Source organism: Hyperolius riggenbachi, chromosome 8 (assembly GCF_040937935.1).
Source record: "Hyperolius riggenbachi isolate aHypRig1 chromosome 8, aHypRig1.pri, whole genome shotgun sequence".
Lineage (NCBI taxonomy): Eukaryota > Metazoa > Chordata > Amphibia > Anura > Hyperoliidae > Hyperolius > Hyperolius riggenbachi.
In genome coordinates this window covers 87,055,397-87,068,274 of record NC_090653.1, presented here as the reverse complement: position 1 = coordinate 87,068,274, position 12,878 = coordinate 87,055,397, and positions in this window count along the sequence as shown.

The following is a 12,878-nucleotide window of genomic DNA, read 5'->3' as shown; positions in this document are numbered from 1 at the left end:
AATACACTAAAGTTCCGCCCCCATTCTCCCCCTCAGGGATGCCGGTTGGTTAAGACTGCCGGGTACCTGAGTTATGGATAGCAGGGGTTTTACTGTAATTGGATTTTAGCCTGACCACAGGGAAAGCCATGTTAATCTATTTGTATATTTGCCAAGACATCCTCTCATTATTAGTGCTTATGTGCACCATTGTTCTTTCAGCTACGAGAAAGGCCTGCTGTGCCTGTCGCAGGAGGAATGGGAGAATGCTGTCATCTCATTTTCTAAAGCCATCAACCTCTGCCTGGAAAAGGTATCCATCTTACTGAGCTCAGTCATTAAAATCTACCATGTCCCACCCAAATTATGAGAGGGTTGTAGCCTGAAATCTACTGTTCTTTCTAACAGTATAAACCATGTAGTTACATGAGGAGGCGGAACTTGTAGATTACAGGATGTAGGTGGGGAGAATTTGTAAAACCTCAATCTGCTAATAGGAAATGCGCTATGGATAGATGGGCTGCAGTACAGAAGAGGAGGGGACTCAGAGATAGACTAGGAAGGATTGCACAGCACCAGACAATTTGCACCGCACGTTATAGCTGCAGTGAGCCCCCCCAAAAACCTTCAATATAGGTGGGTAGCCTGGTATAGCTGCCCCCAGTATTGTTAGCTAGGTACAGTTGCCCCCAGTATAGGTTAGCCAGGTACAGTTGTCCTCAGGATAGGTTGGCCAGGCACTCTCTTCACTTCATGTTTCTGCCTGGTGCTGTCCCCAGACTTCTGCCGCCTGGGGGAGTTGCCTCACTTGGCATCATGGGCAGACCGGGCATGGTATGGGTATTAGTGATTGGGGGTAGCGAAAGATACCGGTAGTACTTGTGGGGGTGGGGGAGACGACAGATTGATGTCTGTGTATTAGCAGCACAGGTACTATTAAATGTTTAAAAGGAAGAAAATGTGGCAGTCTCTATATCTATCTCCATACAGAGTCATCTTTCAGGTCATGCTGGTGCTGGCTCCTTTGCTCTCACTGTACTGTTCATTAATGCCATCTGGTGGTCACACTGTTGCATTGCAAATAGAGTTATATGTCAAGAGAGCGGAAGCCTTTCTACAGCTAGGTGACTTCCAGTCTGCAGCACTTAACCTACAGAAAGCTTGTTCTGATGCCAACCCCTCTGAAGAGCACATAAAACTGCTGGCGGGGACATATTACCTGCAGGTGAGAGCATGGAAATAACTAACAAATTCATCTAGACCAGGGGTGTCAAACTCAAATACAAATGGGGCCAAAATTGAACACTGAGACCTAGTCGTGGGCCAACCTCAATGTCTACTGGTCACCTTATAAAGTTCCCTGGTGTCTAATGGCCTACTTCCAATGCCCATGCAGTTCTCTGGTGTCTAGTGGATCCCACCTACCCTAAACATTTCCCTATTGTTTAGTTTTTTCGCCTATCTCCCCCATATAGCTTCCCTGGTGGTCTAGAGTGGACCAAAAATAATGCAAAGTGGGGAAAACTCTTGAGGGCCAAATTGAAAGGCTCTGAGGGCTTGATTTGGCCCACGGGCCGGAGTTTGACATGTACGATCTATTCTAGACAATATTAATTACATTTCCAGTAACCTTCCCCCGCCCCGAAGTGTGAATGCGGCTACCCTGCCTGGCCATATGTGTGCATACTTGCAAACACTTGCAAATTACATTACATAATTATTACATTATATGCAGCCTTACTTGCTTCTTAATGGTATTTGCTTAAAAACGGCCCTGACTACTTATTGCACAAAGGAATTGTGTGCCTGGAGTGATATTGGTCCTGGGGGTGCCCTGCCCTTGATTAAGCCCAACACCTGAACTAAGCCACACCCCCACCATAGGCAAACACAGGGGGGATTACAGCTGCCCAGAATTCCCCCTCAGACCAGGGCCAGTGCAGTGTCTGGGGACGGGCACAAGTTGAGACACCAGAATATCTGCAGGCATCCTGCAGCTCACAGCTCTGCCCCCTTTCTTTCCCTGCTACAGTTGAGTTTTGATGGAGCAGCAGTGTGTGTACAGAGCATTAGAGCAGCAGTGTGTGTACAGAGCATGGAGCAGCGGTGTGTGTACAGAGCATGGAGCAGCAGTGTGTGTACAGAGCATGGAGCAGCTCTGGGGAACTTAAGAGTCAGATATGAGCACAGCCCTGTGCCCTGCTGTGTGAATGCTTCACTTTCCCCTTCATTACAAATGTCAGCTGTCCTCATTATTATCTGTATCCAAACTGCTCCTGATTGATCCCGTTGTCGATCGGGAGCAGATGGAACATTTAGGATGGGAAATTGCATTATGTGTACCCAGCATGATGTCCTACCATATTATTGTACTGTATTGTGCGTGGCTGAGGGAGACCTTTCAGGAATCCCCCCCCCCCCCTTGGAAATCCTGGGCTTGCCCACTGGTGTTTGTGCCTCCTCCTACAGTCACAGTACTTCGCTGCATTTAGTAAATTTACTGACCTGCTTTTGGCCTTCTTGGGCTTGGTAAAAGCTTTATGTAATGCCCTTCAGTGGAATTCCCAGACGCTAACCTGAATTGGCACATGCCATATTGTATTCTTCAAGATAAGGTGTTGCGCCCAATTTAGACAGCAGCAATAACTGTGAGGGGGTCCCACTTCCTTATATTGTAATACTGGATAAACAAACAGACTGCGCTTGTCAAAAATGGATAATATATGAAAGCTTTAATATGGTTGTCAGGTGCACAACCCAAATAAATATGCATGCAAAGGAAGCAATTTTCCTGTAAAAACTGTTATAAAATCAATGTGGTGGTATTTCCTGAGGTAGCAGGATAATAGGGTCTTTAGTCCTATTAGGATTTGTTGGACACAGAAGTTCTGTTCTCAAATATGACACTATAGATGTCTAATTCCGTGTCTAAATAGTAGTTTATATGGAGGTCTCCAGAGGTGTAACCACGGCCGGCCTTTGACCTGAGCGACCGGTGCGATCGCTCAGGGCGCCGGCTTCCAGGGGGCGCTCCTGCCGCCTGTGTTTTAATGAGGAGCTGCGGCCCCGGCTGGGTCCGTCTTGCTCCACCCCCTGGTACCGCTGCTGGGGGGCAAAGTTGACAAACATGCTGCCCGTGATAGAGGGGGAGTCGCGGGGAGGGCAGCCCAACCTCTCTCTCCCTCCCTTCCTCTCCGGGCCGCCCTCCGTGCTCCCCCCTCCGATGTAGCAGAGAGAACAACTCACCTTCCTCCCTGGTTCCGATCGCCGGCGCCTCTCACTTGCCGCTGGTCTCCTCTTCTACACTGATGCACACTAAACTTCCTGCTTAACAGGAAGTTTAGTGTGCATCAGTGACAATGTAGAAGAGGAGACCAGCGGCAAGTGAGAGGCGCCGGCGATCGGAACCAGGGAGGAAGGTGAGTTGTTCTCTCTGCTACATCGGAGGGGGGAGCACGGAGGGCGGCCCGGAGAGGAAGGGAGGGAGAGGTCGGGCTGCCCTCCCCGCGGCTCCCCCTCCACTATGAGGGGGAGGGGCACCTACCTATCTAATCTATACTGGGGGCAGAAACCTATCTAATCTATACTGGGGGCACCTACCTATGTAATCTATACTGGGGGCAGAAACCTATCTAATCTATACTGGGGGCAGCAACCTATCTAATCTATACTGGGGGCACCTACCTATCTAACCTATACTGGGGGGGCAGCTACTTATCTAATCTATACTGGGGGAAGCTACCTATCTAATCTATACTGGGGGCAGCAACCTATCTAATCTATACTGGGGGCAGCAACCTATCTAATCTATACTGGGGGAAGCAACCTATCTAATCTATACTGGGGGCAGCTACCTATCTAACCTATACTGGGGGCACCGCACCTACCTATCTAATCTATACTGGGGGGAGCTACCTATCTAGCCAATACTGGGGGCACCTACCTATCTAACCTATACTGGGGGCACCTACCTATCTAACCTATACTGGGGGCAGCTACCTATCTAATCTATACTGGGGGCAGCTACCTATCTAATCTATACTGGGGGAAGCTACCTATCTAATCTATACTGGGGGCAGCAACCTATCTAATCTATACTGGGGGCACCTACCTATCTAACCTATACTGGGGGCAGCTACCTATCTAATCTATACTGGGGGCAGCTACCTATCTAATCTATACTGGGGGCAGCTACCTATCTAATCTATACTGGGGGCAGCTACCTATCTAATCTATACTGGGGGCAGCAACCTATCTAATCTATACTGGGGGCAGCTACCTATCTAACCTATACTGGGGGCACCTACCTATGGTAGATCCCCCCCCCTTAGTGTATATAGGCTACTAGTCTCGTAGATGTAGGCAGATTCCCCCTTTAGTGTATATAGGCTACTGGTCTCGCAGTCGCAGATCCCCTTTTAGTGTGTTTAGGCAGCAGATTCCACCCCCCCCCCCATTAGTGTATGTGTGTGGTGCGCTCACACACAGAGAGGATGAATTGGGGGGGGGGGGGGGGGCGCCAAAATCTGGTTATGCTCAGGGCGCTGTGAAACCTAAGGCCGGCCCTGGGTGTAACATCCAGTTATATGCACTTTGGTATAATAGAGTAATCTCACCCTCTGTGGTTTTCAATCCAGGAGCAAATGTTATCTTCAGAGGAGCCGCTCAATCTCACCCGCCCCGGCCGGCGGTAGAGTGAGAGAGACTGGACTACTGCTAGATAGCGTGCAGTGTCGGGCAAGGGTGCCCGGCTCCCGGGGGAATCCAAGTGGCGTGGATGATAGCAGCCTTCAGCTGGTCGGGCTTCCGTCCTTCGCTAGCAGTGTTGCAGCACGGAACTCCGACACGCCTCCTTCCCCTATGCGGCGTGAAGCATGAAGTGCTCCAAAATCTCCTGATAGCTAGCTGCATTGACCCTGCTCTTAATAAAACACAGTGGACCAACACCAGCAGCTGACATGGCACCTCAGACCATCACTGACTGTGGGTACTTGGCACTGGACTTCAGGCATTTTGGCATTTCCCTCTCCCCAGTCTTCCTCCAGACTCTGGCACCTTGATTTATGAATGACATGTAAAAGTTGCTTTCATCCGAAAAAGGTACTTTGGACCACTGAGCAACAGTCCAGTGCTGCTTCTCTGTAGCCAAGGTCAGGAGCTTCTGCTGCTGTTTCTGGTTCAAAAGTGGGTTCATGCTTCCATCTGCTGAAAAGCTTTATGGAGATGAAGATTTTATTTTTCAGCACGACCTGGCACCTGCTCACAGTGCCAAAACCACTGGTAAATGGTTTACTGACCATGGTATTACTGTGCTCAATTGGCCTGCCAACTTTCCTGACCTGAACCCCATAGAGAATCTGTGGGATATTGTGAAGAGAAAGTTGAGAGACGCAAGACCCAACACTCTGGATGAGCTTAAGGCCGCTATCGAAGCATACTGGGCCTCCATAACACCTGATCAGTGCCTCAGGCTGATTGCCTCCATGCCACGCCTCATTGAAGCAGTCATTTCTGCAAAAGGATTCCCGACCAAGTATTGAGTGCATAACTGAACATAATTATTTGATGGTTGACTTTTTTTGTTTTAAAAAACACTTTTCTTTTATTGGTCGGATGAAATATGCTAATTTTTTGAGATAGGAATTTAGGGTTTTCGTGAGCTGTATGCCAAAATCATCAATATTAAAACAATAAAAGTCTTGAACTACTTCAGTTGTGGGTATTTGAATCTAAAATATATGAAAGTCTAATGTTTATCAGTACATTACAAAAAATAATGAACTTTATCACAATATGATAATTTTTTGAGACGATCCTGTATATTGCTGTGGCTTCTGCGCTGTTCTCACAATTGTATTACTCTGCAGGGACAGAGCCTGTTTCAGCAGATGCGGCACATGGAAGCTTTGGAGTGCTTCACTCGTGCCTCTGAGCTGCAGCCACAATACAGACATTACCGTATGCGCAGGTAAGATAGTTTAGCTCATGTATAGCAACAAGTTTAAAGTGTAACTCCGGACTACAAATCACCTGTAAGGAGGATGACAAATTGTCATCTCTTCAGGAAAGCACCTGTTAGGTTCCAATACAGTTGGAGCCTTTGAAATTGGATGTTGTAATTTAGGGCCGGTTTCCACTACTTCAGTGATGCGATGCGGCTACCTAGCCGCATCTCATCACTTCCGCCGGTGCGGAAGTCAATTGATCTCCCGATGCGCATCTCCTGATGCGGAAGTCAGTTGAGGAGAGGGGATGCGGCTGCGGCTGGATGCGGCCGTGTGATAATCTGTAGCATGCTGCAGATTCTCATATCGCTCCGCACCGCTCCGCACAACATGCACGCAGTGGAAACTCTTCCATTGCCGTGCATGTTTCAGGACACCTATGTTGGCGCATCACACCGCTCCTAGTGGAAACGGGCCCTTAGGTTACCCTGTGTAAGTACAGCCGTCAGTTACTGTTAAAAGTCATTATCATAATTATTTAATATTCCTATGGTTTTGGGATGTGGGAGGAAACCTGAGGAGCCAGAACTGCAAGGCGAGAGTGCTATCCACTACACCACCAGGAAAGTAAGAGCTGAAACACATTATGGGGCCTTGAGCAAAACACCGCATTGCTTATTAAAGAGGACAAACACAGTAACAATACTTACAGTGAACTCTGTGTATGGCTGCCATAAGGATTAGACAGACAAGCTGTTACACATATAAGATCCAAGTACATACAGTGGTGGGAAAAACGATTTGCCCCCTTCCTGATTTCTTATTCTTTTGCATGTTTGTCACACTTAAATGTTTCTGCTCATCAAAAACCGTTAACTATTAGTCAAAGATAACATAATTGAACACAAAATGCAGTTTTAAATGATGGTTTTTATTATTTAGTGAGAAAAAAAACTTCAAATCTACATGGCCCTGTGTGAAAAAGTAATTGCCCCCCTTGTTAAAAAATAACTTAACTGTGGTTTATCACACCTGAGTTCAATTTCTGTAGTCACCCCCAGGCCTGATTACTGCCACACCTGTTTCAATCAAGAAATCACTTAAATATGAGCTATCTGACACAGAGAAGTAGACCAAAAGCACCTCAAAAGCTAGACATCATGCCAAGATCCAAAGAAATCCAGGAACAAATGAGAACAAAAGTACTGTAATTGAGATCTATTAGTCTGGTAAAGGTTATAAAGACATTTCTAAAGCTTTGGGACTCCAGCGAACCACAGTGAGAGCCATTATCCACAAATGGCAAAAACATGGAACAGTGATGAACCTTCCCAGGAGTGGCCAGCCGACTAATATTACCCCAAGAGCGCAGAGAAAACTCATCCGAGAGGCCACAAAAGACCCCAGGACAACATCTAAAGAACTGCAGGCCTCACTTGCCTCAATTAAGGTCAGTGTTTACGACTCCACCATAAGAAAGAGACTGGGCAAAAACGTCCTGCATGGCAGATATCCAAGGCGCAAACCACTTTTAAGCAAAAAAAACATTAAGGCTCGTCTCAATTTTGCTAAAAAAACCATCTCAATGATTGCCAAGACTTTTGGGAAAATACCTTGTGCACCGACGAGACAAAAGTTGAACTTTTTGGAAGGTGCGTGTCCCGTTACATCTGGCGTAGAAGTAACACAGCATTTCAGCAAAAGAACATCATACCAACAGTAAAATATGGTGGTGGTAGTGTGATGGTCTGGGCAGGGGCGTTTCTAGGGTCCTTGGAGATCGGGGGCACCTGTGGGCACCAGTTGGGGAGGTATATGCGGCGCGCAAAGCGCGTCGTGGCAAAAATGGGCGTGGCCATGAGGTGAGTGGGTGTGGCCATGGGCGGGGCCAAATGCACATGAACTTAGCAGCGGTGTAAGCTACAGATAACGGGCCTGCCCATCGAAATATTGGATGGAGCCCCCTGTCCTTTATTTAGATAATTTACAATCAGTATAGGCATAGATCAAAGATGTATACGCACATACAATTTTGATTGGTCAATCACTGACCCCCAATTTTACCACCCCCGTGCAGTAAGTGGGCCAACAGACAATGAATTTTATGAACAGAGCTAAAATTGGCTAATCAAAATTGTATGTGTGTACCAGGCTTTACAGCTAATACTGTACATACTGAAAGTAGCAGGGATCAGCATACAATATAGCTGATTTACAATCAGTAAAGGCACAGAGTAACACCTTACACTGTACACACTGGAGGTAAATCAGCACACAGTGCAGGCACTAGAGAACAGCGTATACTGTACATACTGTAGGCAGCAGAATTCAGCACACTGCAGCTAGCGTGCCAAAAATATGAGGATCACGTTGTGTGGCGTGCTTATCGCGCTGCACCGAAGAATGGGTGGGCCATGGACCAGAATATAGGTGTGGTAACGGGTGGAGACAAATTTACATGAACCTAGCAATGGTGGGACATTAGATTATGACAGTGGTGGCGAACCTTTTGGAGGCCGAGTGCCCAAACTGCAACCCAAAAGTCACTTATCTATCGCAAAGTGGCAACAGCAATTTAAACTAAATACTGTACAAACGTTTTAACTCATACATGAACATTATGGAAAATCCAAGTTGAAAATAAACTGTGAAGATAAACAATTTCATCCATCCTACTCCTGAAAAATGTATTCAATTTTTTAGAACCTCCCAGTTTTATTTTCAGTTTTAAAAAGCTAAAAAAGTAGGTTTAATGCTATTGTCTCATATGATAAGAAAAACAAAAGTTTGCTTTCCAAAAGCAGAAAGAATTTGCGATAATTCAGGTTGGAGTGAGCTCGAGATGTCTCCCAGGCACCACTGCTGAATATATGCAAATTAACCATTGTACCCTTAGAAGCTAAACACACCTCCAGAACCGCTGGAATGCAATGATGTGTCAGCTTGTTAATATGTACAGAGCCATAATAATCCAACATGCATACAGACTGTTTCGGATTGTTTGATCCTCATCAGTGCATGGCATGGATTAATTTGGCTCTATGGAGTAGGGCTTGTAAATCCGAGAGGCACAGACTAACCAGCAAGCTCATGATAAGGATTCAGCTTTTCCCATAGTCTCGCAGTTAACAATCATGTGACCCCCAACAAGACAAATTCAGCAATCATAAGGCCCCCAACAAATCATGAGGCCCCCAACAAGACAAATTCAGCAATCATGAGGCCTCCAACAAATCATGAGGCCCCCAACAAGACAAATTCAGCAATCATGAGGCCCCCAACAAATCATGAGGCCCCCAACAAGACAAATTCAGCAGCCACGAGGCACATAAATAGACAGCATTTCACATAAATAGGCAGAATGCCCCCTTAATATGGTAGTCCCCCAAGTTAGGTAGTGAGTGACAGGGACCCCCAGGTTAGCTAGTGAGTGACAGGCGCCTCCAGTTAGGTAGTGAGTGACAGGGACCCCAATAGTGAGTGACAGGGAGCCCCTTTAGGTAGTGAGTGAGTGCCAGGGAGCCCCTTTAGGCAGTGAGTGAGTGCCAGGGAGCCCCTTCAGGCAGTGAGTGAGTGCCAGGGAGCTCCTTCAGGCAGTGAGTGAGTGCCAGGGAGCCCCTTCAGGCAGTGAGTGAGTGCCAGGGAGCCCCTTTAGGCAGTGAGTGAGTGACAGGGAGGCCCTTTAGGTAGTGAGTGAGTGACAGGGAGGCCCTTTAGGTAGTGAGTGAGTGACAGGGAGGCCCTTTAGGTAGTGAGTGAGTGACAGGGAGCCCCATTAGGTAGTGAGTGAGTGACAGGGAGCCCCATTAGGGAGTGAGTGAGTGCCAGGGAACCCCTTTAGGTAGTGAGTGAGTGCCAGGGAGCCCCTTTAGGTAGTGAGTGAGTGACAGGGAGCCCCTTTAGGCAGTGAGTGAGTGACAGGGAGCCCCTTTAGGCAGTGAGTGAGTGACAGGGAGCCCCTTTAGGTAGTGAGTGAGTGCCAGGGAGCCTTTTTAGGTAGTGAGTGAGTGCCAGGGAGCACCTTTAGGAAGTGAGTGAGTGACAGGGAGCCCCATTAGGCAGTGAGTGAGTGACAGGGAGCCCTTTAGGCAGTGAGTGAGTGACAGGGAGCACCTTTAGGTAGTGAGTGCCAGGGAGCCCCTTTAGGCAGTGAGTGAGTGCCAGGGAGCCCCTTTAGGTAGTGAGTGAGTGACAGGGAGGCCCTTTAGGTAGCGAGTGAGTGCCAGGGAGCCCCTTTAGGTAGTGAGTGAGTGCCAGGGAGCCTCTTTAGGTAGTGAGTGAGTGACAGGGAGCCCCTTTAGGAAGTGAGTGAGTGACAGGGAGCCCCTTTAGGCAGTGAGTGAGTGACAGGGAGGCCCCTTTAGGAAGTGAGTGAGTGACAGGGAGGCCCTTTAGGTAGTGAGTGAGTGACAGGGAGGCCCCCCCTCTAGCCGCCGCTCCCCCCTCACCTGCCAGTGTATTCAGACGTCAGGATCAGCGGCGACCCGACCAGTACTAGCGGGCGCCGGACGCACCCGCTCGATATGCGGAAGTGATGTCACTTCCGCATATCAGTGCGGGCGCTGGGTCCTAGCACCTGCACGATTGGTCGCCCACTCGCCGCCTGATCCTGAGGTCTGAGTGACGCGGCGGCGGTGGCTGGATGGAGCCGCTGACAAAGGGGGTGGCGGCGCGAAGAGATCTGTGGCACCCCAGGACAGATTGGGGGCACGTGCCCCCCCAAAATAGGGCTAGCGACGCCCCTGGGTCTGGGGTTGTTTTGCTGCTTCAGGACCTGGAAGGCTTGCTGTGATAGATGGAACCATGAATTCTACTGTCTACCAAAAAATCCTGAAGGAGAATGTCCGGCCATCTGTTTGTCAACTCAAGCTGAAGCGATCTTGGGTGCTGCAGCAGGACAATGACCCAAAACACACCAGCAAATCCACCTCTGAATGGCTGAAGAAAAACAAAATGAAGACTTTGGAGTGGCCTAGTCAAAGTCCTGACCTGAATCCTATTGAAATGTTGTGGCATGACCTTCAAAAGGCGGTTCATGCTAGAAAACCCTCAAATAAAGCTGAATTACAACAATTCTGCAAAGATGAGTGGGCCAAAATTCCTCCAGAGCGCTATAAAAGACTTGTTGCAAGTCATGGCAAATGCTTGATTGCAGTTATTGCTGCTAAGGGTGGCCCAACCAGTTATTAGGTTCAGGGGGCAATTTCTTTTTCACACAGCTCCATGTAGGTTTTGAGTTTTTTATCTCACTAAATAATAAAAAACATCATTTAAAACTGCATTTTGTGTTCAATTATGTTATCTTTGACTAATAGTTAACGGTTTTTGATGAGCAGAAACATTTAAGTGTAATAAACATGCAAAAGAATAGGAAATCAGGAAGGGGTCAAATAGTTTTTCACACCACTGTATGCAAGCAATAAAATATGGTGCGCATAAGGCGAGCCCCTCGACTTACGAACACCCAACTTACGAACGACCGCCGATATGAACAGCATGGATTATCTGTTTCCATGGAAACAAGTAAAAAAAAAATTCAAATCAAACTTGTATTTTTTGAGAAAATCAATTTACTCGAACACGGCTTGACCGATTTGAACGAAACTTGGTATACAGATCCCTTACTACCTGGGATGATATGTTCTGGGGGTCTCGCATCCCCCCTGCACACCTGGGCAGAGCTACAAACAGCAAATCAGATTCCACCCATTCATGTCAATGGAAAAAATGTAAAAGGCTGCCATTCTCACAGTAATCAAGCCAGAGTCCCCACACTTGGCACAGTTGGTCACTTGGTGACCGAGGTTACAAATCCAGGAAAAGTGGGAGGAGCTTAAAACAGCCAATCAAAATTCAGCCATTCATTTTTTATTGTAAAATGTAAACTGCAGCCATTCTTAGATTGTTAATCGCAAGGTTCTTAAACTTGCCACAGTCGGTCACTGGGTGAATGAGATTAAGAGTCAAGAAAGTGGGTGGAGCCTACACCAGCCAATCAAAATTCACCTATTGGTTTTCAAGGGGAATATTTAAACTGCTGCCATTATTACACTGTTAATGGCAGAGGCTTCAAACTTGCTACAGTCGGACATTGGGTGACTGGGGTTCAAATTCACTAAAGGCAGGGGTGCCCACACTTTTTTGACTCGCGAGCTACTTTTAAATTTCCCGAGCTCAAGAGATCTACCAACATTTAAAATAGCCAGGTATAGCTGCCCTTAATATAGATAGCTAGGCAATTTTTCCCCAATATAGATAGCTAGGCATAGGTCCCCCCCATATAGCTAGGCATAGGTGCCCCCCATATAGATAGCTAGGCATAGGTGTCCCCCACATAGATAGCTAGGCATAGGTTTCCACCCACATATAGATAGCTATGTATAGGTGCCCCCCACATATAGATAGCTAGGCATATATGCCCCCCACGTAGATAGCTAGGCATAGGTTCCCCCCACATATGGATAGCTAGGTAAACGTGCCCCCCATATATATATAGGTAGCTAGGCATATGTGCCTTCCATAAAGATAGTTAGGCATATGTGCCTGCCATAAAGATAGTTCGGCTCCCTCCCTCCACCAGGCGCTGGTCTCATCCACCCCCCTTCACTCACCCTGCATGCCCAGAGGAGCATGCAGCACTGAGACATCTGATAGCGGCGAACAGCAGTGGAGAGGAGAGCGGAGGGTAATGGCGTGTATACAGGCAAAGCACTTCCTGTATACACGTCCTCACCCACGGCTCTCCTCTCCACTGCGGTCACGCAAGGCATGCAGGGTCAGCGACGGAGATCCAGGCGACACATTGAGGACTGGAGAGCGGCAGGCCAGACAAAGGAAGTGGGAGAGCTGGGGAGGAAGGAGGTGGGTGGGACGCGGCTCTTCCATTGCACCCATTGGCTGTGTGCTGCTCTGCATAGGGCAGCAGAGCAGCACAATCAGACGGTACGCCAGCGC